The following is a 21,686-nucleotide window of genomic DNA, read 5'->3' on the forward strand; positions in this document are numbered from 1 at the left end:
CCTGATCATGTGGAGTTGGGTTCTAATTGAAGAATTGATCATCTTTCTTATTTCCAAACGACATTGCATTTGGATCATTTTCCAGCAAGATATCACTATCGGTTTCCTTGACCGTTTCATGTTACCAGTTGACATTTTCTTGTTACTGGTTGCCTGGACCTATTTTGGTGATCTACCAGAACCCCTTTCAAAGCTCGTGGAGCCTTGAGTGTTGATTCTAATGTTCCTTGGTGTGTGGCTGAACTTTTCCCACGACCTACACTTCATCCTTTGGATTTTCTGGGAGAATCTCTTGGTGGAGGCCGACCTTGTTGGTTGTACATGTTAGGTCTTGTTCTTTGGGTTTTGATTCCTTTTTTGGGTCGACCAGATCCCCTTGGATCGTATATATAATTGTAATTGAGCATTAGAATGTAACAATTGAAGAATCAAGTAGCTAGACCAAGCGTACAAGATAGATCTTAAGATTGAGGGTCTCGGTTGTGACCTATTATGTACTTTGAGCATGTTTTAGCAAGCCTTTGAGCCAGTTTCTATAACCCACTTGTTACTGGTTGGTTGTAATCAGTTTTAATGAAATAAAACAATCTGTTCTACATTTCCTCCATCATATCTTTGTTTTTCCATTGTGTTTATTCTTGTTGACCGGTCCGGATTGATCTCTTTGAGGTCCCTCCTAACCGGTGACTACTTCAAAAATGATGATGATAAGCTATTGTAAAATCACAAAGATCCAACTACAACAAACCCTAGTTCTACAACCAAACATTCACCATACACCAATGAAAATACTTAATAACATGCAAATCAACAAATGAAGCAATATTGCCATTCACATGCCAAGTAGGGTTTCAATCTCCATTTTCTCCTATCTCCATTGATCTTGTTTAATATATGTACTCTCAAATTTTGTATTTGCACAAGAGCTCAACAAATAATGGATTGTGGTTGTGAAGTCGCTTGATTGCAAGAAGGCTTGATAGTTGCATTAGGTGTTAGAAAGAGAGAAAGAATCCTCTTATATAGAAGATGCTTTAGAAAATGGAGGGATATGATTGAGAGGTGAAATAAATAAATAAATGGTCGGCTAAGAGTAAAGGGTAGGTAGAAGAAATAATAAAATAATGGAGGGGGTGGGTAGAGGAGGATTAAGAGATAAATGACATGTGCCATAGAAGGGAAAAGCTAATGAATTAATTAAATAAACAAATATTTATTTAATTAATAGAGGAAGTGGGACCAATTAAATAAATAAAATATTTATTCAATTTAGGGGAAGATTATTTAAATAAATAAAAATATTATTTTAAATGAGAAAAAGGGCTAGAAGAAGAAGATAAATTAATTAATTAAATAAATAAAGATTTATTTAATTAATAGAAGACTTGGGATAAATTAATTAAATAAATAAAAATATTTATTTAATTAAAGAGGACAATTTTAGGTGTCTACATATTTCCCTTGTTTGAGACAATGCAGCCTATCGTGTTGGCTCAAAGAAGATAAGATAAACTGATACAAATTTTTCGCAAGACAAGAATGATATGCCCCCTTCAGAGATTGGATGGAGAAAGTGCAGACAATCTCTTGATAATAAAGAAAGGCTAGAAAGACTGACAAGATAGGGTGACAAGTTCACGCAAGAAAAGGTCTAACAAGGGATAAGAAGACTGGCATAAGAGACGAGGGCTAAGCAACCTATATGTATAGACCACAAGGAAAACAATCTCATTTGCATCCACAACAATCAGGAGATCAGAGCACCTAGAGCTTAGAGAGAAGTCAACAGAGTAGGAGAGATGGCAGAGAGGATTTATAGATTCGATTGCGTCTGATAATTATAGAGACTAGATGAAATGGGTGAGCTGATATGTACCTTGACCTTGCCTTGTACATTTCTACATTTATTGCATTTTAGAGTAGTTTAGCAAAAATGTGAAAGCAGTGTTTTAGGGTCTGAACGCATCTAGGTTAGGTTTGTTTGTGTCTGTGATGAATAGGCACGTCTAGGTCAGTTAAGGGAGCGGCATCGTATGTAATCAGGTGTGTGTCAGATGCAGGTGTGTCTATGATAGACAAGCGCATCTATATTAGGAAGGTGCGTTTAGGTAGGACAGTGTTGCATCTGTGCTTGAGAAAACACGTCTATGTTGTAAAAATGCGTTGGGTAGGGTAAAAGCATGTCTGCGTAGCAGAAACGTGTCTATGTCTAAAGTAGGCAAAAATTGACAGTTCTACGATGAACATATATTGTCAATTGGATAAGCTATTGAGAGGACTCGCTCAAATAGGTGCCCTAAGGAAGACAAACTGAAAATTAGGGTAGAAGTGATAATTCTATGATAAACATGTGTTTCCAATTGGATAAGCTGTTGAGATTATTCACTCAACAGGTGCCCTAAACAGGTAGGTTTGCTAAGTTGAATATAGGATAAGTCGTCGAATTGATTAAATCTGATGATTGCTCTAGAAAACTAGGATCGTGCAATGTGATAAACATATACACTAATAGGATGAAATGCCATGTGATAAACATAAGCACTAGGATAGGAGTAATGCTACTATATGATGAACATGAGTACCACTAGGATTGACATGATTGATTGGACTGGATGCAGGAGTACTTGCCCTAGTTAGAGTCATGAGAGAAATTTCCAGTGACTCGGTGATTATGACCAGAGTTGACCTTTGAGGAGCATGCTGATATTGACGAGATGGGCTTGAGACATGTGTTGTATATGCCAGAGATTAGGATGAACACAAGACTGTTGACTACTCTTGTAGAGAGATGGAACTCAGAGACATGCACGTTTCATTTTCTGACAGGTGAGATGTCAATCACATTAGAGGATGTCTACAAGATACTACGGGTGTCGATCCATGGGGATCTCATAGTATGTAACCAGGAGGGAGATAGGGATGCACTCAGATGAGTCTTTGTAGACCCAGATCTAGAGTTGAGAGCAGGAGATTTGAGCTGGGAGGTTATGTACTCCAACGGACAGAGACTAGCAACGGTTGTGGGAGGAGTGATCAACGGGTTCTTGTGTCCCAACAGAGCGACATGGGGGCTAGCTATTGGATTGGGAAGGATACTAGAGATCCTTCTCACTGAGAGGAGGAGATTCACATGGGGGTCTTGTATTATAGCTCATATGTACCATGAGTTGCACCAGTTTGTATACCTCGGTGATTGCGGGTTAGGATGTGGGGTGACACTTTTGTAAGTGTGGGCTTATGAGCATATTTTTGTGACGAGGTTGATACATTTTAGATTTTGAGAGCACAATCATATGTACACCTATATATCACCATCACATCCCAGCCACAGATTAGGAAGGTAGAGTACTAGTGACAGGTTATTGATGATATTGATAGTGTGACATGGAGGCCTTATCTCGATTGCGAGTTCTGGGAGGAGGATGATAGGGAGTTATCATGTTTCTTTTGTAGCAGATACCTAATAGGGCATACTCCATACATTCTTGATAGATTTTTTATTGACATATTTTGCAGGCAGTTTGACAGACAACAATAGATGCCACAAGGCTTAGGAGAGTTTGCGCGCATTGTCAGATAGCAGGTCCATTGGGGGCCTATTTTCTCATATGATGCAGTACTTACCTAGTTCCAGGAGATGGTTGTGATGCCATGGGACATTCTAGTAGATGTTATTGACACCGAGATGGATGATGAGTACATGACATATTTTGTAGCTCATTCATTCCCCAGGCTCACAGATCTAGGTGAGCCCATACCACTTGCAGAGGAGGATGACAATGATGAGGATGGAGGTGGAGGTTGACGGAGGAGAGGAGGAGCCAGGAGGATGGTCTGGGGTAGAGGGGGACAAAAATATGGAGGCAAAGGAGATGGCATTGAGGGAGGTGGAGTGGTAGGGCAAAGAGGTAGACCACTAAGGCCACCCAGGGGTAGAGGGGGACAGGGCCTATAGATTCATGGATAGGTACAAGGTCAGGTTGGTTAGAGGTAGGTACATGTACATGTACTAGCTAGAAAAGTTCAAGGTGGATATGGACAAGATGCTCCACAATAAAGAGAGCAGGCAGAGAGAGCTTAGGGGGGATGAGGAGGAGGAGGATGAGTTGCTCATGTTGCAAGAGCTCACTAAGGGCCAGGCCAATGAGATCGACGATCTCAAGAGAGAGGTGAGTCAATTGAGGTGACAACTAGGAGATATGCAACAAGAGAGGGATGAGGCTATATAGAGATATACAATTGCCAAGGAGACACTAAGAGTGGCTAGGGCTACAACGGTAGGAGACATAGCATCAGTTTTTGCCTTTTTCCTCATGCAGGAGATGAGATAACATATTGGGACACTTGTAATATGTTGCAATACCTCCACACTTGAGGGCAGGGAGTTACAAGAGAGCTTCACGCTCGACCACTACAGGCAGGGACATATGAGTAGTGTCTAGTGGAGGAGTCATGGGTCCACCCGCACCACCAGCAGCAGGCAACAAAGATAGGCGAGATGATCCTAGGGCTAGGACTTTGAGTGCTCAGAATCCTTTGAGGCCTGCTAGTTCTAAGGGAGGGTCATCATCATAGCACTCTTGGGTACACTTTTTTGTATCAGTTTTTGTATGATAATATAGACACCTTCGAGTGATTTTGTAGCCATATGAGATTTTGGCATCATTGTATCATGACCCTGATATTTTATATATATATGTGTGTGTGTGTGTGTGTGTGTGTGTGTGTGTGTGTGTGTGTGTGTGTGTGTGTGTGTGAGAGAGAGAGAGAGAGAGAGAGATAGAGATGATCTATTCTTGTGGCAGTTATATACATGTATGTTTATGTGATGCTTCTATATGCTTTATGATTATGTAATGTGATGACTCTATATGATGATGTAGTCTATGCATGATTTTATGATGCATGTAATGATTATGATGATTCAAAATATGTACATAATGATATGCATTGTTTTTTGTGCTTTTATTTTTTTATGATGCAAATTTATGTATAAAAATGATGTGATGCATTATATATATGATGAGATGAATTATTAAGACGCAAATGCTTATATGAGATGCTAATAAGTGGTGTGTGTAGGATGTGATGCTATTATGATTTGTATATGCATATGATGAGATTTACTAACATGTGATAATGTAGATGCACACTATATGAGATGCAAATATTTTTGGCATGTCATTATACTTAGTCATGTGATAGCGAGCTACATGGACTCAAGAAGGGACAACAGAGGACAAACAAAAGAAAGGGGGATGTAAGGTAGAAGATATGGAGGTAAACAAAATTCTTGTGCTATTATAATCATTTATCTTTATTATGGCAAATAGGTTATGACCATCGAGGTATAGGTTCGATCTAGAAAGTCATTATACCCATTTGCATGGAGATCAGACAGTCACAAACAAGGAATGCCCCAGTTCACACTACACTCACAGTATCCTCATATCCTTGGACGAGCCATAGTATTACTAAGAGACAATCCACAGATAGAAAAATAGGTGAACATAACCCATCCTCGCCTTTCTAGTCAAATACATCCCGGAGATAGAATCTCTAATTAGAGAAATCCCCGAAAAGCTAGAAGACGTGTCACCAAAAGATAAAATAAAAAAGAAAACCAAGACTTGACACCAACATTCAATGAAATCCTAAAGTTATTTGTGTTTCTTGCCACATATGTTAATACATAACTTGATTTGGTCACAATGTTGTTTTCCTGATAAAAGACAGAAAATGCTGAAAAAACCATGTTGTTGCCAAAGTCTGCTGAAAGATTTGATTTGTTGAAAGCCCACTATAGATTGCATCTTATTGAAACTGACCGAATCCATGAAAATGATACTCTTATTGCAGAGAAGAATGAAACTTTATTGCGGATTGGTGATGCAAATGACCTTTTATTGTGAATCATGCACGAAAAGGAGGTATGAAAAGATGATGCTCCTCAAAACATGCGATGCTCAGGGTACCACTTCCATCACTAGATTTAGGATTTTTCCCCAATTATAGATTGGACCTGATTTATTATGGAAGGAAAGGTTGAAGGAGGGGTTTATTATGAATGGCTGACCAATGTTAGGTAGATCAATAACAAGCCATGATGGGAATGGATAAATTTATTATGAGATGATAGGTTGTGAGTGTGTCCAAAGTGAAAGGATGAGATTGAATCCTGAAGGAGGGAGGAGAAAAGTCTCTACACATGGTGCTGGTAACCCAGTTTTCACCATGGTACTTGCTTAGGGAACCACCGAAGTGGTTTTCACCATTGGACAAATTTATTTCTCTTTACTTTTTTTTTCAATTTTTCATTTTTTTTGTGTCACAAGGCGCTTGTTTGCTAGGTTTTCACCAAGTAATAATTTATTTTTTTTAATTTTTGGTATCATATTTTTGATATTGGGATACTCTGAAAAACTATGTGTAAAACCTAAAAAGGTGTATGCTATTAATAGGATCCTCCAAAGGTTCTAAATCTAGTGTTGAGAGTTGATATTCACCTGATCCATATACTATTGTGATGATGTAAGGGCCAAACCAATTTGGTTCAAACTTACCTTTTTTCTTTCTATCTTGTCGATTCTTAGGATTTTCTCTGAGAACCAAGTCACCCACCTCAAATGTGCAAGGCTTTACCTTATGATTGTACATTCAACTCATTCTTTGTTGATATGCTTTGAGATGATTGAAAGTAGTTTGTCTATGCTCATCCAATAATTCCAAATCTTGTAAGTGGGAGACCTTGTAATCTTCATCATTGATTAGATTGCGCAAAGAGACTCGCAAGGATGGTAACTCAACCTCAATAGGCAAGATAGCTTTGACACTATAAAAAGTGAATAAGGTGTAGCTCTAGTAGGTGTGTGAACACTTGTGCGGTAGGCCCAAAGCACAGGGTTAAGTTGAATATGCCAATTACGACCAACATCATTGATTGTCTTTTTAAGGATTTTGAGGATAGTTTTGTTAAACGCCTCAACTTGACCATTACCTTGGGGGTAATATGGGGTGGGAAAGCAATGATGGATATTAAAATGATCACAAAGCTCCTGAACATCCTGATTCTCTAATGGATGCCCGTTGTCTGTGACAATGGAAAGGGGAGCATCGTACCAACAAATGATATAATTAAGGATAGAAATTGCAATTTGCTTTCTTGTGACTTGGGTGAGAGGAACGACTTCTATCCACTTTGTAAAATATTTTGTGGTTGTAATAATGAATTTGTGGTCTTTGGAAGGAGGGTGAATCTTACCTATGAAGTCAAGTCCCCACTGACAAAAGGGCCATGGAGTGGCAATTGGTTGAAGTTCTTGCACTGGTGCATGAATAAGGTCTCCATGAATCTGACATTGCTTACACTCTTTGACAAACTGATATGAGTCTTTTTCCATAGTAGGCTAGTAGTATCCAATCCTCATCAATTTATTGGCTAAGGCTAGACCACTAGAGTAAGCACCACATATACCTTTGTGAACCTCATCTAACACAATTTGACCTTTGTCACTTTCTAAACATCTAAGAAGAGTACCATCTAGACCCCGACAATAAAGGGTATCAACTAAAATAACATATCGGGAGGATTGACGATGAAGGTACGACATTGATTGTTGGAAAGGTAAGGTGGAAGGATATTGTCGCAGAGGTAAGTGAAAATGACACCATACCAGGGGGAATCGAGACAAACATCGCATGTCATTTCGGTAGGAGTAATAACATATCAGGGAACTATTAGTGAATAGATTTGTCCTTCAAAAATGAATATGCAAATTAACTCCCAATGCCCAGAATGAAGGACAAAAAGCACTAATAGTTGGATCGATGATCATGGGATTGATAATCTTCCTCTAAATTTTACAGGGTATAGTTCCCCGGTCAGATGTTCAATAAATTAATTAGTTTTAAACCACACATTTTCTTTTAATCAGAAATCAAGTAAGGCTACCTACTTCATTCTTAGATGAGAGGCTAATAGTTTACAATCTTCAAGATGTTTCACCATGAGAATCAGAAATAATTGAAACAAAGTTCAATAACTCTGACTCAACACCTCATAAAAATAGGTAAAAGAAATAAAATCTCTTTTCAAACTTTTATCTTTTAAAAACACACAGAAAGGAGTCTCAGAATAATAACAATATTTTCCATCGGAAAGGCAATCACTGTCATTTGATTAGATTAATATATGCAAAGAAATATCACTACACAGATTCAAAACTCAAAGGTTTTCCTTCTCCCAAACAATATGATCTTTTATATATATGTACTTTATGCAACAAAGACACAACGATACATGTATAAATCCCTTCCAATTTCAGATTTTCAAAGTCTGGTGACTTCCTTCAACAAAACAAAACTTATAAAAACCAGAAAACTAAGTCCACTATTCTAACCCCTTCTCTATCTCTTTCTTTGCATATTTATCCTTCTTTTCCTCTCGGTGAGACACTTTTAGTTCCAAAAACTGAATCCTGGCATATCATATGCTGACAGTTGGATATAAATAATTGTCTTCATTCTTTCAACACTTTCTTGGCTTCAATGTAATATTTAATCATAATGTTTTAATATGAAACATTATAACTTAAAATACATAAGCTTTATGAATTAATTATGGGCTCCATTGTTACAAATATAAGTCGTGCCTTTTTAATGTTTGAAAACAAGAAACTTGGTTATTGTTGGTCATTTTGGATAGACATGCACTCAGTCATCCATATCTTTTGAAGGAGATATAATTCGGCTAATCGCTCTAGTGGAAACGTGTGCAACTTGTCTGTGCACGACATATCAAAAAAAGGGAAAAATCCAACGGTGGAATGAAACGATATGCCCCCCACAACATGACAGTTTTTCTGTCACAAAAATCAGAAAATGTTCTTTGTTCTAGACTTGTATTCTATTAAGTGTATCTTGCAGGACACATTGAATTTCCATAATTCCTTTGGAGAGAACTTGTAAAAATAGTTTTCATAAAACATATCTGAAATCTAGATTGATCCAACAATTGAAGTGAGAGATATACCCCCTGCACAGAGATTGAATTTGCTATCTCAAAAAATTTGTATTTACAGGCTGCATTGAAATTTATAAACATTCTTTGTGCTAACTCTTTCACAATCCTCTAAAAAAAAAATCAATTGCTGCCTGAGTAAATGGTGAATCAATATTTCTCTTCCAAAATTTTGTTGGTTGACCAAATTTGTCCACTGATTGCTTTGCCTCTCCATTTTGGTTGTGCGTTGAACCTTTAAACTTCACTTCATTGAACATGTTGAACATCTCTGAACTGTTTGAACTTTTGGAACCTGTTGAACTACTTTGAACCATTTTGAACCCGACTGAACTGAATGAACCTGATTGAACTGAATGAACCTGATTGAACTGAATGAACCTGATTGAACTGAATGAACCCGATTGAACTGGTTGAACCTGATTGAACTGAATGAACCCGATTGAACTGGTTGAACCCAATTGAACTAAATGAACCCGATTGAACTGGTTCAAGGGGGTTCAATGGTTCGGAGAGTTTTAAAGACGTTCTTTTTCACTTAATTGGAATTTAACACAGAAGTTTAAAGGGAAAAATTCTATGGAGTTATGATACACAACTAGAGGGGCCCGACTTAAAAAAAAAATCAATTGGGCAGACCACAAGTGGGCCAACAACTGGCTCTGTTTGGGGGTTGCTTTTTTTTCATACAAAATGTAGAGAACTTTCAGAATCTCTAGTTGAGAATAGTGCCTAGCACCATTGGGCAACAGAGTCAAGGGGAAACAGAGCACAAGGAGCTACATGTAGGCGGCGGAAGGGAGCAAGGAAAACACACACCAACACCAAAACACCTAAAGCTACAACACAACAAAAATTATTTACAAGGAATAGAGCAAACCACCCATATCTTAAAAGAAGCATGTAGTAGCTCAAGTGAAACCATTTACCGGTTGAGAGAAGTACCTGTCGGTTCGGAAAAGTGGTTGAAATGTGAAGAGCGTCATTCCCATTAGATAGCCTACAACCACTGTGATAGAAGACCCAATAATAATATATTGTGAAAGATTTCTTAATAACACATAAGGTCTAAGGAGACACCTCCCTTTATAGACTTCTGGCTGTAATGTGCTAGCATCACATTGAATAAGTTGATTTGTATTAAAAACACTCATGCATTCTATTGGAGTCTTGGAGAAATACAATAAACCTTTGCCATGACAGTTCTCTCCATAATGAGGGTGATTTGCAAAATTGTTATTTGAAACTGAACTTGAGTCCTCTAAATATTTACTCTCAAAGGATGTATTAAAAACACCATCTTCAAAGCAAAAGGATTCCATCAGGGGGGAACTAACAAATAGTTCATCTTTACAATAAAACTTTAATACCTCCATTTCAGTTTGAGTGTATGATGTTGTAATGGGGGAAAATAAGTTCTCCTTAGTTTGTGCTTCAATACCTTCATGAGTCTCCAATGATTTGGGCTACGAAAATTCATCATTATCTTGCATGCAATCAAATTGAAAAGATTCAAATTCTATCAGCTCATTAAGATGAGAAATATTCCCTGCTTTATCGCCAATACACATTTCTTGTCCACACTGATTTTTCATGTCTACCTGATCAAGACCACTAGTAGGAATCACATTAGAAGCTTCAAATGTAAAAGAATCAAATTCAGAAAAAGAAATATCTTCCAGCAGTCTTTCATCTAATTTTTCATTACCAAACTTTCCCTCAACGGGAGATGCATTTACACATGATATTAAATTTTCTGATTTTGAATTGTGATCCTTTCCACCTTCAAAAGAATCATCCTCCTCAACATGCAAATGATAGGTGCCTGCAATACTATGAGAGCTATTTTCAGCCATAAGACATGCAAGAAAATCTTCACCATTAAAGACTGTTAGATTCTGGTGATATGAGATGGGTGATGTTGGTTTTGCTGTCTTCAATATGAGTTTCCTTTGCTAAAGCTTTTCTATGGGTTTCAAATTCTGATTGTGGCATCTCCACACTGCACTCATTAATGCACTTCATTCCACTCAAAAACATATCATCATCAACCTTAATAGCCTCTTCTTGTGCATCTTCCAAGTTTTGCAATTTCTTACATATCAACAAAAATTTAATCTCAGTTTGTAATGCAGCAATAAAAACACATAGCTAATTACTTTCATTTGGTTGGCAAGCTTGAGGAATCTTACCAACACACATATTAAACCTATCAACAAAATCTTTCATTGATTCATCCTTTTTCATCTGAATTTGAAAGAAATTCAACAACAATTTGTAAGTGTCAACCACAAGCTGAAACCTTCCAAGAAATTTTACCTTTAAATCATTCTAGCCAGTGATGCATCCCTCTTTCAAATTTCAAAACCATTCAGCAGCATCTTCGACAAGACTTTCAACAAATAGCCTAACAAACACATCCTCTTCTTGTACTCCGAGAATCCCACATGCAACAATAACTACTTTAATATGATCATCCAGGTCTTGAGTTCTATCTCCAGAAAACTTAGGAAGATATTTGCCTGATCGTTTAGGTAGGGCTAAATATTGTGACAAAGCAAAAGGTCCAATTTGAGCCCCCCATGGTTGAGCTGCAACCAAAGCCATTATATACTGGAATTCTTTTACCAAATATTTTTAAATTGAAACACAGAGTTGCCAATCTCTTTATACACAGAGATATTTCAAAGTCTGGAGAAAATAAAAGCAATAATCTTCGCTTTCAAATCCCCAGCAGAGTCACCAAAAATCTGTTAGTGAACAGATTTGTCCTTCAAAAATGAATATGCAAATTAACTCCCAATGCCCAGAATGAAGGACAAAAAGCACTAACAGTTGGATCAATTATCATGGGATTGATAATCTTCCTCTAAATTTTACAAGGTACAGCTCCCTGGTCAGATGTTCAATAAATTAATTAGTTTTAAACCACACAAAGCTTTTAATCGGAAATCAAGTAAGGCTGCCTACTTCATTCTTAGATGAGAGGCTAATAGTTTACAATCTTCAAGATGTTTCACCATGAGAATCAGAAATAATTGAAACAAAGTTCAATAACTCTGACTCAACACCTCATAAAAATAGGTAAAAGAAATAAAATCTCTTTTCAAACTTTTATCTTTTAAAAACACACATAAAGGAGTCTCAGAATAATAACAATATTTTCCATAGGAAAGGCAATCACTGTCATTTGATTAGATTAATATATGCAAAGAAATATCACTACACAGATTCAAAACTCAAAGGTTTTCCTTCTCCCAAACAATATGATCTTTTATATATATGTACTTTATGCAACAAAGACACAACGATACATGTATAAATCCCTTCCAATTTCAGATTTTCAAAGTCTGGTGACTTCCTTCAACAAAACAAAACTTCTAAAAACCAGAAAAATAAGTCCACTATTCTAACCCCTTCTCTATCTCTTTCTTTGCATATTTATCCTTCTTTTCCTCTCGGTGAGACACTTTCAATTCCAAAAACTGAATCCTGGCATATCATATGCTGACAGTTGGATATAAATAATTGTCTTCATTCTTTCAACACTTTCTTGGCTTCAATGTAATCTTTAATCATAATGTTTTAATATGAAAACATTATAACTTAAAATACATAATCTTTATGAATTAATTATGGGCTCCATTGTTACAAATATAAGTTGTGCCTTTTTAATATTTGAAAACAAGAAACTTGGTTGTTGTTGGTCATTTTGGATAGACGCGCACTCAGTCATCCATAGCTTTTGAAGGAGACATAATTTGGTTAATCTCTCTAGTGGAAACGTGTGCAACTTGTCTGTGCATGACATATCAAAAAAAGGGAAAAATCCAATGGTGGAATGAAAAGATATGCCCCCCGCAACATGACAATTTTTCTGTCACAAAAATCAGAAAATGTTCTTTGTTCTAGACTTGTATTCTGTTAAGTGTATCTTGCAGACCAGAACGAATTTCCATAATTCCTTTGGTGAGAACTTGTAAAAATAGGTTTCATAAAACATATCTGAAATCCAGATTGATCCAACAATTGAAGTGAGAGATATAGCCCCTGCACAGAGACTAATTTTGCTATCTCAGAAAATTTGTATTTACAGGCTGTATTGAAATTTATAAACATTCTTCGTGCTAACTCTTTCACAATCCTCTAAAAAAAATAATCAATTGCTGCCTGAGTAAATGGTGAATCAATATTCCTCTTCCAAACTTTTGTTGGTTGACCAAATTTGTCCACTGATTGCTTTGCCTCTCCATTTTGGTTGTGCGTTGAACCTTTGAACTTCACTTCATTGAACATGTTGAACATCCCTGAATTGTTTGAACTTTTGGAGCCTGTTGAACTACTTTGAACCATTTTGAACCTGACTGAACTTAATGAACCTAATTGAATTGGTTGGACCTGATTGAACTAAATGAACCTGATTGAACTGGTTGAGCCCAATTGAACTGAATGAACCTGATGGAACTGAATGAACCCGATTGAACTGGTTCAAGGGGGTTCAATGGTTCAGATATTTTTAAAGACGTTCTTTTTCACTTAACTCGAATTTAACATAGAACTTTAAAGGGAAAAAGTCTATGGAGACATGATACACAACTAGAGGGGCCCGACTTTAAAAAAAAAATGAATTGGGCGGACCACAAGTGGGCCAACATGAACCAAATGATTATCCACCAAGAACTCATATCAGGTCTCATTCTGAAGCATATCAATCAAAGAAGCAATGGTAGCCATGACATCTGCAACTCAATTATTATCCCTTGGAATATGTTCAAAGATTATCTATGTGAAATATTGCTTAAAATCGTCCACCATTTTCTTTTAAGGCATTAACTTTTCATATGTAATTTGATAATCATTATTTGCTTGATGAATCACGAGTTGAGAGTCCCCAAAAACATGAAGTTTTTGGATCTTCCATTGAACTGCAATTTGTAGTCCTGTTGTTAATGCTTCATATTCTTCTATGTTATTTGTGCAAGGATATGACAATTGATATGACTTAGGAATGGAGTCCCCTTGAGGTGTGATGAAGAGGATACCAACTTCAACACTATGGTGCGTGTATGAACCATCAAAATATAGTTGCCAAGGCTTTACATTTATCACCTTAAGAATGGATTCATCTAGGAATTCCAAGACAATGGGAGTGTCATCAATCATAGGTGCATCTGCCAGCTGATCTGTAATAGCTTGTCCTTTAATTGCTTTTCTGTCAACATATTCAATGTCAAACTCGCTCAGGATCATAACCCATTTAGCTAATCTACAAGTGATTGTCACCTTATTGAGAAGGTATTTGAGTGGGTATATCCTTGCAATGAGCTTTGTCTTATGAGTTATCATGTAATGATGTAATTTCTGTGAGGCAAAAACTAAAATGAGACATGCATGCTCAATCAGAATGTAGTTAAGCTCATAACCAACCAATGTGTGACTGATATAATATACTACTCTTTCCTTGACTTCATTGTCCTGTTATGCCAAGAGTGCCCCCAGTGTTGTTTGCATAGCTGATATGTAAAGTACTAGGGGTTTTCCTGGAATAGGTGGCATTAATACTGGTGGGTTAAAAACATAATCTTTGAGAATTTGAAAAGCCTATTGACACTTATGATCCATTTTAAATTTGATATTTTTGTGAAGTAGATGTTGAAAAGGGTGACAGTTATCTGCAAGTTGCGCAATGAATCTGCGTATTGATTGAAGTCTTCCTTGTAGAGACCAAAGTTGACTAATATTTTTTGGTGGTGGAATCTCTAATATAGCTCTAACTTTTGTTGGATTTACTTCAATTCCTCTTTGTGAGACAATCTATCCAAGTAGTTTCCTGGCGGTCACCCCGAAGACACACTTCTTAGGATTTAGTCTAACTTTGTATTTTTTCAGATGTTCAAAAACCATAGATAGGATATCAAGGTGTGTTTCTCTTGCTACTGACTTTCCTGGGAGATCATCAACATAATCTTCGACATTGACATGGATGATATCGTGAAAAATGGTTGTCATTGCTCTTTGATATGTAGCACCTGCATTCTTTAATCTGAAGCATAACATTCCAGCAAAACGTCTTTAGGAGCTATTTTGATTTGGTTATACCTAGAGAATCCATCCATCAAAGATAGCATTGCATGACTGGTTGTAAGATCCACTATCAAATCAATGTTCTGTAGTGGGAAATCATCTTTAGGATGAGCCTTATTGATGTCTTTGAAATCTATACATATTCTGATACTACGATCTAGTTTACTAATAGGTATCAAGTTAGAAATCCACTTGGGATAGTCAATTGGACTAATGAATCCAACATCCAATAATTTCTCCAGCTCTACCTTGACTAATAGTGCCACCTGTGGATGCATCTTTCTTAATTTATGTTTTACAGGTTTAGCTTCTGGAGTAACCGTCAAATAATGCATTACTAAATCAGGGTCCAATCCAGGCATATCCGCATATGACCATGCAAAATTGATTTGTCATTCTGTGAAGAAACTTATGAACTTTTGTCTTTCTATTTCTATCAGAGATTGTGCAAAGAATATGTTGTGTGGAACTTCCCTTGTGCCAATATTTGTCTTGATAGTTTCTTCCACCAACATTGACAATTTCTCTTCATATGATGTCATAGGGAGAGTGTCAAACCTTCCATGTCCTCAGGTGCCTCAGAGAGGTTTTCACCTTTGAATACGTCCATTATTTTTACTTTTTTAGGGTCAGGCAGTGCCACAATGTGGTTTTCACCACAAGACCCATGATTTGCTTTTATTTTTATACTTTTGCGACTAGAAGGTTTGGCGTTCTCTCCAAGATATACCACACTATCGAGTTCTATTATGTATCTTTCATTGTGGTCTCGAAGAGGAAGATCATTTATTATGCCAAGGTAGTCAATGAAGGTCTCATCATTTTGGAAGGTGTCTAGTTGTTGAGGCCCTTGTTGGTTCGAATCAATGAGTTGTGGATGAATGAGGGGAAGGCCATTAGTGTTTTCAAAGTCAATAGGAGTAAGAGTAAAGATGCAAGAATCTTTGAGTATTTCAATGCAATCATCGGGGCCATTGCTAGAATTCTCCTCATCAACCTTGATTGTAGATGAATTCAAATCAACATTACTAGAGGGACACTTAGCAATAGGAGTGTTCACTTTTCATTGTTTTGAACTAGAACCTTGAGATGTTGAGGGTTTGGGATCCCAAAAAAAATTTATCCATGACTCTCCACTATCTTTCTTTTCTTGAGATATAGGCTCTGATAGAGTTACTTGACCAACTCTGAATTTTCTGTTAAACTCTTCTTCTTTTGTGGGTTCACCTAGTTCTCTGAATGTTTTGGTGAGCTCATTATCACTGGATGGCTTCTCTAAACCCCATTCCCAGTCGTTACAATCTATGGAATAGTGTTTCTTTTGCTGTTGGTCATTAGAATCTATGATTTGCAATATTTATTTAGAGTTGTGAGTACTTAATCTAAAGGGTATGAAACCAAGTCCTTTGGAGCGCTGATTCTTGAATTTTAACTCTGGTTGCAATGGTTCAACAATTCCTTTCTTTTGTATCCCAAGAGGGCCTTTACCATCATATCCAAATTTTTGTAAGAACTTAAATCCTTTGCCATATTTTTCACATGGTATTTTGATGTGATAATGTGTAGATTCCTCTTCAGGCTCTTTATAAAGCATTTTGTGAAGATCTTTTTCCATCTCACCCCATTTTTGGAATATGGTAGGATCCCATTTTATAGTAATAGCAGATACTTTTTTAAAAGGATGTGGTCACCCATAATCTTTAGGAGAGTCCATTATTTATCTTAAATACATGGTATGATTCAAAGTATACTCTCTCATGCCATTGTCCTTGTATTTTCCTTTAAGCTCACCTTGTTTTGATGTAGAAGGTTTTAATGATTATGGATCTACATATGTTGATGATGGAGTTATTTCTCTATTTATTGGAATTATTATCTTTGATCTTGGTCACATGATATTACAATATATGAACAAATTTGGATAACCTTTTATTGTTACTTCAATTCCATTATAAGGGAATTTGATACATTGATTATATGTTGATGCTATTACTCTCGTTTCATGTATCCATGGATGTCCCAAGAGTATATTATATGTGAGATCTAGATCAAGGACTTGACAAACCACATCCTTTGTGACTCACCTAATTCTTAGAGATAAGGTGACTATTCCCTTGGACAAGTGTTCTTCGTCATCATATGCTTTAATGGTGATCTTATTCTTTGAATTCACAGTTTGTTTAGAATATCCCAATTCTTTAATAGTATTCAATGTACAAATGTTGAGACCTGCTCCTCCATCTATCAAGACTCATTTGATGTGGCTTTTATGGAGAAAGGCTTACATGTGGAGAGGTGCATTATGTGGTTGGCATACAGAGACATCATCAACTTTTGTGAATGTAAGGAAACGTGGAGTGGAAAGATACCCCACCATGACTTGAAACTGGTCCACATTCAGATCAGTGGGTACAAAGGTTTATTTCAATGTTTTGTCAAGAATAGCCTTATGTGAAGGGATATACGCAAAAGCTCAAGAATGGAAATGAGAGCGGATGTCTTCCCTAACTCGTCTACAAGGTCATACTCATTTTTGGTAGATGATGGGGTTCTGGTCTTGGGTGGAACACCTTGCAAGGTGACTTTACCTTGACGGTTTGTAACATTACATTCAGAGGTTTCATCAATAGAGGATGAAGAGGATGGTCCAAAAGCTTTCAAAACAACTTTACTCCTTTGGGTAGAACCTTCAAGAGTTTTTTCCTTTATGATAATGGTAGAAACATATTTGTCCATTGAAATATGGTTAACGGTGGAATCATAATCATAGGACATCTTAGCATAGTTAGCTTGATTATCTGCTTTGGCTTTTCCTGTATCATGTTTGGGAAATGGTTCCTTAAACATCGCATGTTCCTCATTGGAATTGTGACCATCAACTTCTATGTCGCCCTTGTTAATAAGGTCTTGTATAACATTCTTCAATTTGTGATAATTTCCAGTTGTATGTCCTTTTCTCTTGTGATACTCATAATACTCATTGTCATTCCACCATGCAGGTTTTACTTTTGGTTCATAGGGTGGATTGTCTGGTATTGTTATAAGCTTGTTTGCAACCAATTTCTTAAATGTTGTCTCAATTCGCTCTCCCAATGGAGTGTATTTCTTTCAAGGCTTCGATGGCCTTTAATTTTTCACTTGATTGTTTAAGTTGGATGAACTTGCACCGGGGAAAGTCACTTTTGGTTTTACAACATTTTCATCTACCACCCCATCATTGACTTTGTTCTTATTCTTGTTCCAAAAGCAAGATTTGTCTTTCTCATTTTATTCCTCTTTGTTATCCTTGAATAGCTTAATGGTGCCTTGTTCAATAAGGACTTTCTTAGTTGCCAATCCCTTTTCTATGTCTTCCTTGAAGGTAGACAAACAAGCTTTTCTCAATTCATATCCAATATCCTTGTTCACATTTTGAGTGAACGTTTCTACCATTTGTTTTTGTAGGATATCAGAAAAGCATCAACTAGGAAGACCTCTCCATCACTATAGAAATGAAGCAAATGACCCCATTTTTCTATTTGGCGTTGCACAAAGTAGTTACTGACACATTTGTTTCAATGTTGTTGTAGCGTCGTGCCTTGGCACATTTTGCATTTTGCATTGCATTTCCCCTTTAGCACTTGATTAATTAAATTAATTAGGTCTAAGGTTCTATTTTATCATCTCCCATATCATAAAGTTGGGCCCTTTTCATTAAAGTGTGCCCCTTTCATTTTATTCTTCCAATACATCATTTAATCAAAAACCCTAATTAGGTCCTATTTTGAACTTGGGGGCTTGATTTCGAGGGTCAAAACATCTCGAAATCAGCTGTAACTTCGGGATTCTCTCTAAAATCATCATATCCGACGACCCTGAAAATTTGGTGAAAAGTTGTCGGGACCATGGCGCCCGGCGTGCACATGGTCCCGGACATTTTTCTCAAAATTTTAGGAGCGCGATCCAATCATAAAATAAAGCTTAACCCCAAGAAATTGGCGGGAGATTCAATCTCTAGGTCGGCCAAAAGTTGAAATTAAGACCTAGGGTTTCATATATAAAAGCTATCTTTCTTCATTTGAAAGGACCAGATTTTTGGTTTCAAGGGCCTTCTATGCAGCGAAAGAGCAGATCTTTGAAGACTTCAACAACATTCAACATCCATCCATCAAGCATTCATCAATTTCATTCATCCATTTAGGGCTTCGAAGACATTGAAGAGCAATAGGGGATCACCGACTGAAGATTGGCTTGTACCCCTCCCTTGGGGATGGGTATGATTTCATGTTGTTTTCATGTCTTTGCATAAGCCTCATTATATCACTTGTATTCATGCTTTAGATCTCTTTACATCTTGATTTGGAGCATTTACATTATCATTTGCAAGCAATTAGGGCTTACTTTCTAGGTTGCTCTAGTTTGCTTACTTGCATTTTAGGATCTTGCACACACACAAGGTCTGCACACACACTACTTTTACAATACAACTTGGCTATTCGTGGAGGTGGAAATCACCAAAGCGGGGGTTTGACTAAGGCAAAACCCTATATAGCCGCCCACCATACCTTTTCAGATATAAGTGCAGGTTTCGGGATTCGGACGACGCCGCAAGTTGCAGATCCGACGGAAGCAGACCGAGACAGAACAACACACCAAATTGCAAAGAAAAAGACCAAGATAGGGGCGTGGGGTGCCCTGGTCCTGCCAGGACAGGGGCGCTGGGTGCCCTGGTCCTTCTGTCAGACAACAGTTTCAGCATTTTTCTGACAACTTTTCAGGTTGCAAAACAACAGTTTCAGGTGCAGAATCAAGACAGTGGCGCCCGCGCCCCCGTCCCGAACATTTCCATTCAGATTTTAACCCCAGGTACACATCTGCATTCTCCTTTTATCCTTGTGTTTACAGCTTTTCATCACTTAATCTCAATCTTGCAATCTTATTACTAGTTCATACTTGCACTCTAGGGCTAGTAGTTGAACTTGCATCATTTTATCTATCATTTGCAACAAAGGAATAGAAATCCTAATAGGTAGCCCGTGGCTCTCTCTTCCATAAAAAGAAGTAGCCAATTGTGTGATACCTCTAGGCTCTTTCGTATTCCACAAGTGTGTGATTGAAAGTGAGATTAGGGCATGTTTGCCTAGTGTCACTTTTTCCCCCACACAGTTGTATGATAAGTGTTGTATGAAAGCTTCTGCTAGATCACTCCATGGGTTGATTCAAGGTGGAAGTTGGGAGAACCATTCCATAGCTTGTCCACCTAAACTTTGTGGGAACAATCTCATCAAGTATGTTTTTTCATTGGCTACCTCAATACATGTTGTGAAAAATTATCTTATGTGTACCTTAGGAACCCATTTGCCTCTATATTTATCAAATTTTGGTGTCACAAAATGTGGAGGAAATGAAGGCATTGGAACACTTCTATCAAATGGATAAGGATATATGTCTTTCATTGTATACTCTTGCTTTGGTGTATTCATGTCTTCCATTTATTTTTGCAAATCCTTGATTTTTTGTTGCAAGTTATTCTTGGGTGGTGTCTTTTCTCTTTGAGTCAGTCCTATGCTTGAGCCACCGGGCGAAGGAAGAGGGATATAATGCATGTATGGATGGTATTCATCATAGATGTGTTCATATGGAGGAGGAACATAGTTGTAGCTAGAATATGGACCACTTGGTATGGTATTGTAATGAGGAGAACTAGGTCTTGGTCAATACATGTCATGACCATGAGGATATGAGGTATCATAAGAATGATCTTGGATATTGCCCCCAAATCTGACACAGGGTCTCCTTGTGTCATGATTTTGAATGTCCCCTTGAGTGTAATTATATGCATTGGTATAATCTTGGGTATTATCATGAGCATTGTATTAGCATTTCTTCTCCATGAGAGAGGATGACTGTAGGGTTGTTCATGAGAGTTCCTAGCAAAATTGGTGTGATTATGGGTGATGGGAACTTCTATTTTTTTAAATAAGGATGAGGGTGACTTGGACACGAAAAATTCTCTCCTATTACCACCATTATGTCCTCTAGGATTTGCATTTGTTTGAACCATTTGATTAGGATCCTCTTCTAAAATGTGTGACACATCAAAGTCATGAGGTAGCTTCATCCCATTTTGTGCCATGACTTGAAAGAGTATTGTCTATCTCTTCTCATAATTTCCTCAATCAATCTATTGAATCTTGGTTCCATGATAGTCGCTTCAATGTCTGCGAAAGTGATATATGCATTTTCATTATCATTGTTGTTCTCATTGTCATTGTCTGACATATTACTGCGACTCTCAAATGGGTTGTAAATTTTGTCTACATCAAACTCATAGTTACTCATGTTGAGAGATCTTAGAGATTCTTCGTCTTCTCTTCTAGACATTTGGGAATGGGTTTCAACCATGAACTAAAACTTGGCTAAAATGGGGGAAAGAATAAAATGTGAAGATTATGGAAGACCAAGAAGAAATATGAGATGGAATGAATCTAGGGTTGTCTTGCAGTGTCCAAAAATGTAAGTCCAAAATAGGTGTGATCTAAAGTAAGGTGTGGCTTCCAAAAAGATGATAGATCTCTTAATGAGGTAAGTTGACCTTGACTAA

This window comes from Cryptomeria japonica, chromosome 5 (genome assembly GCF_030272615.1).
Source record: "Cryptomeria japonica chromosome 5, Sugi_1.0, whole genome shotgun sequence".
Taxonomy (NCBI): Eukaryota; Viridiplantae; Streptophyta; class Pinopsida; order Cupressales; family Cupressaceae; genus Cryptomeria; species Cryptomeria japonica.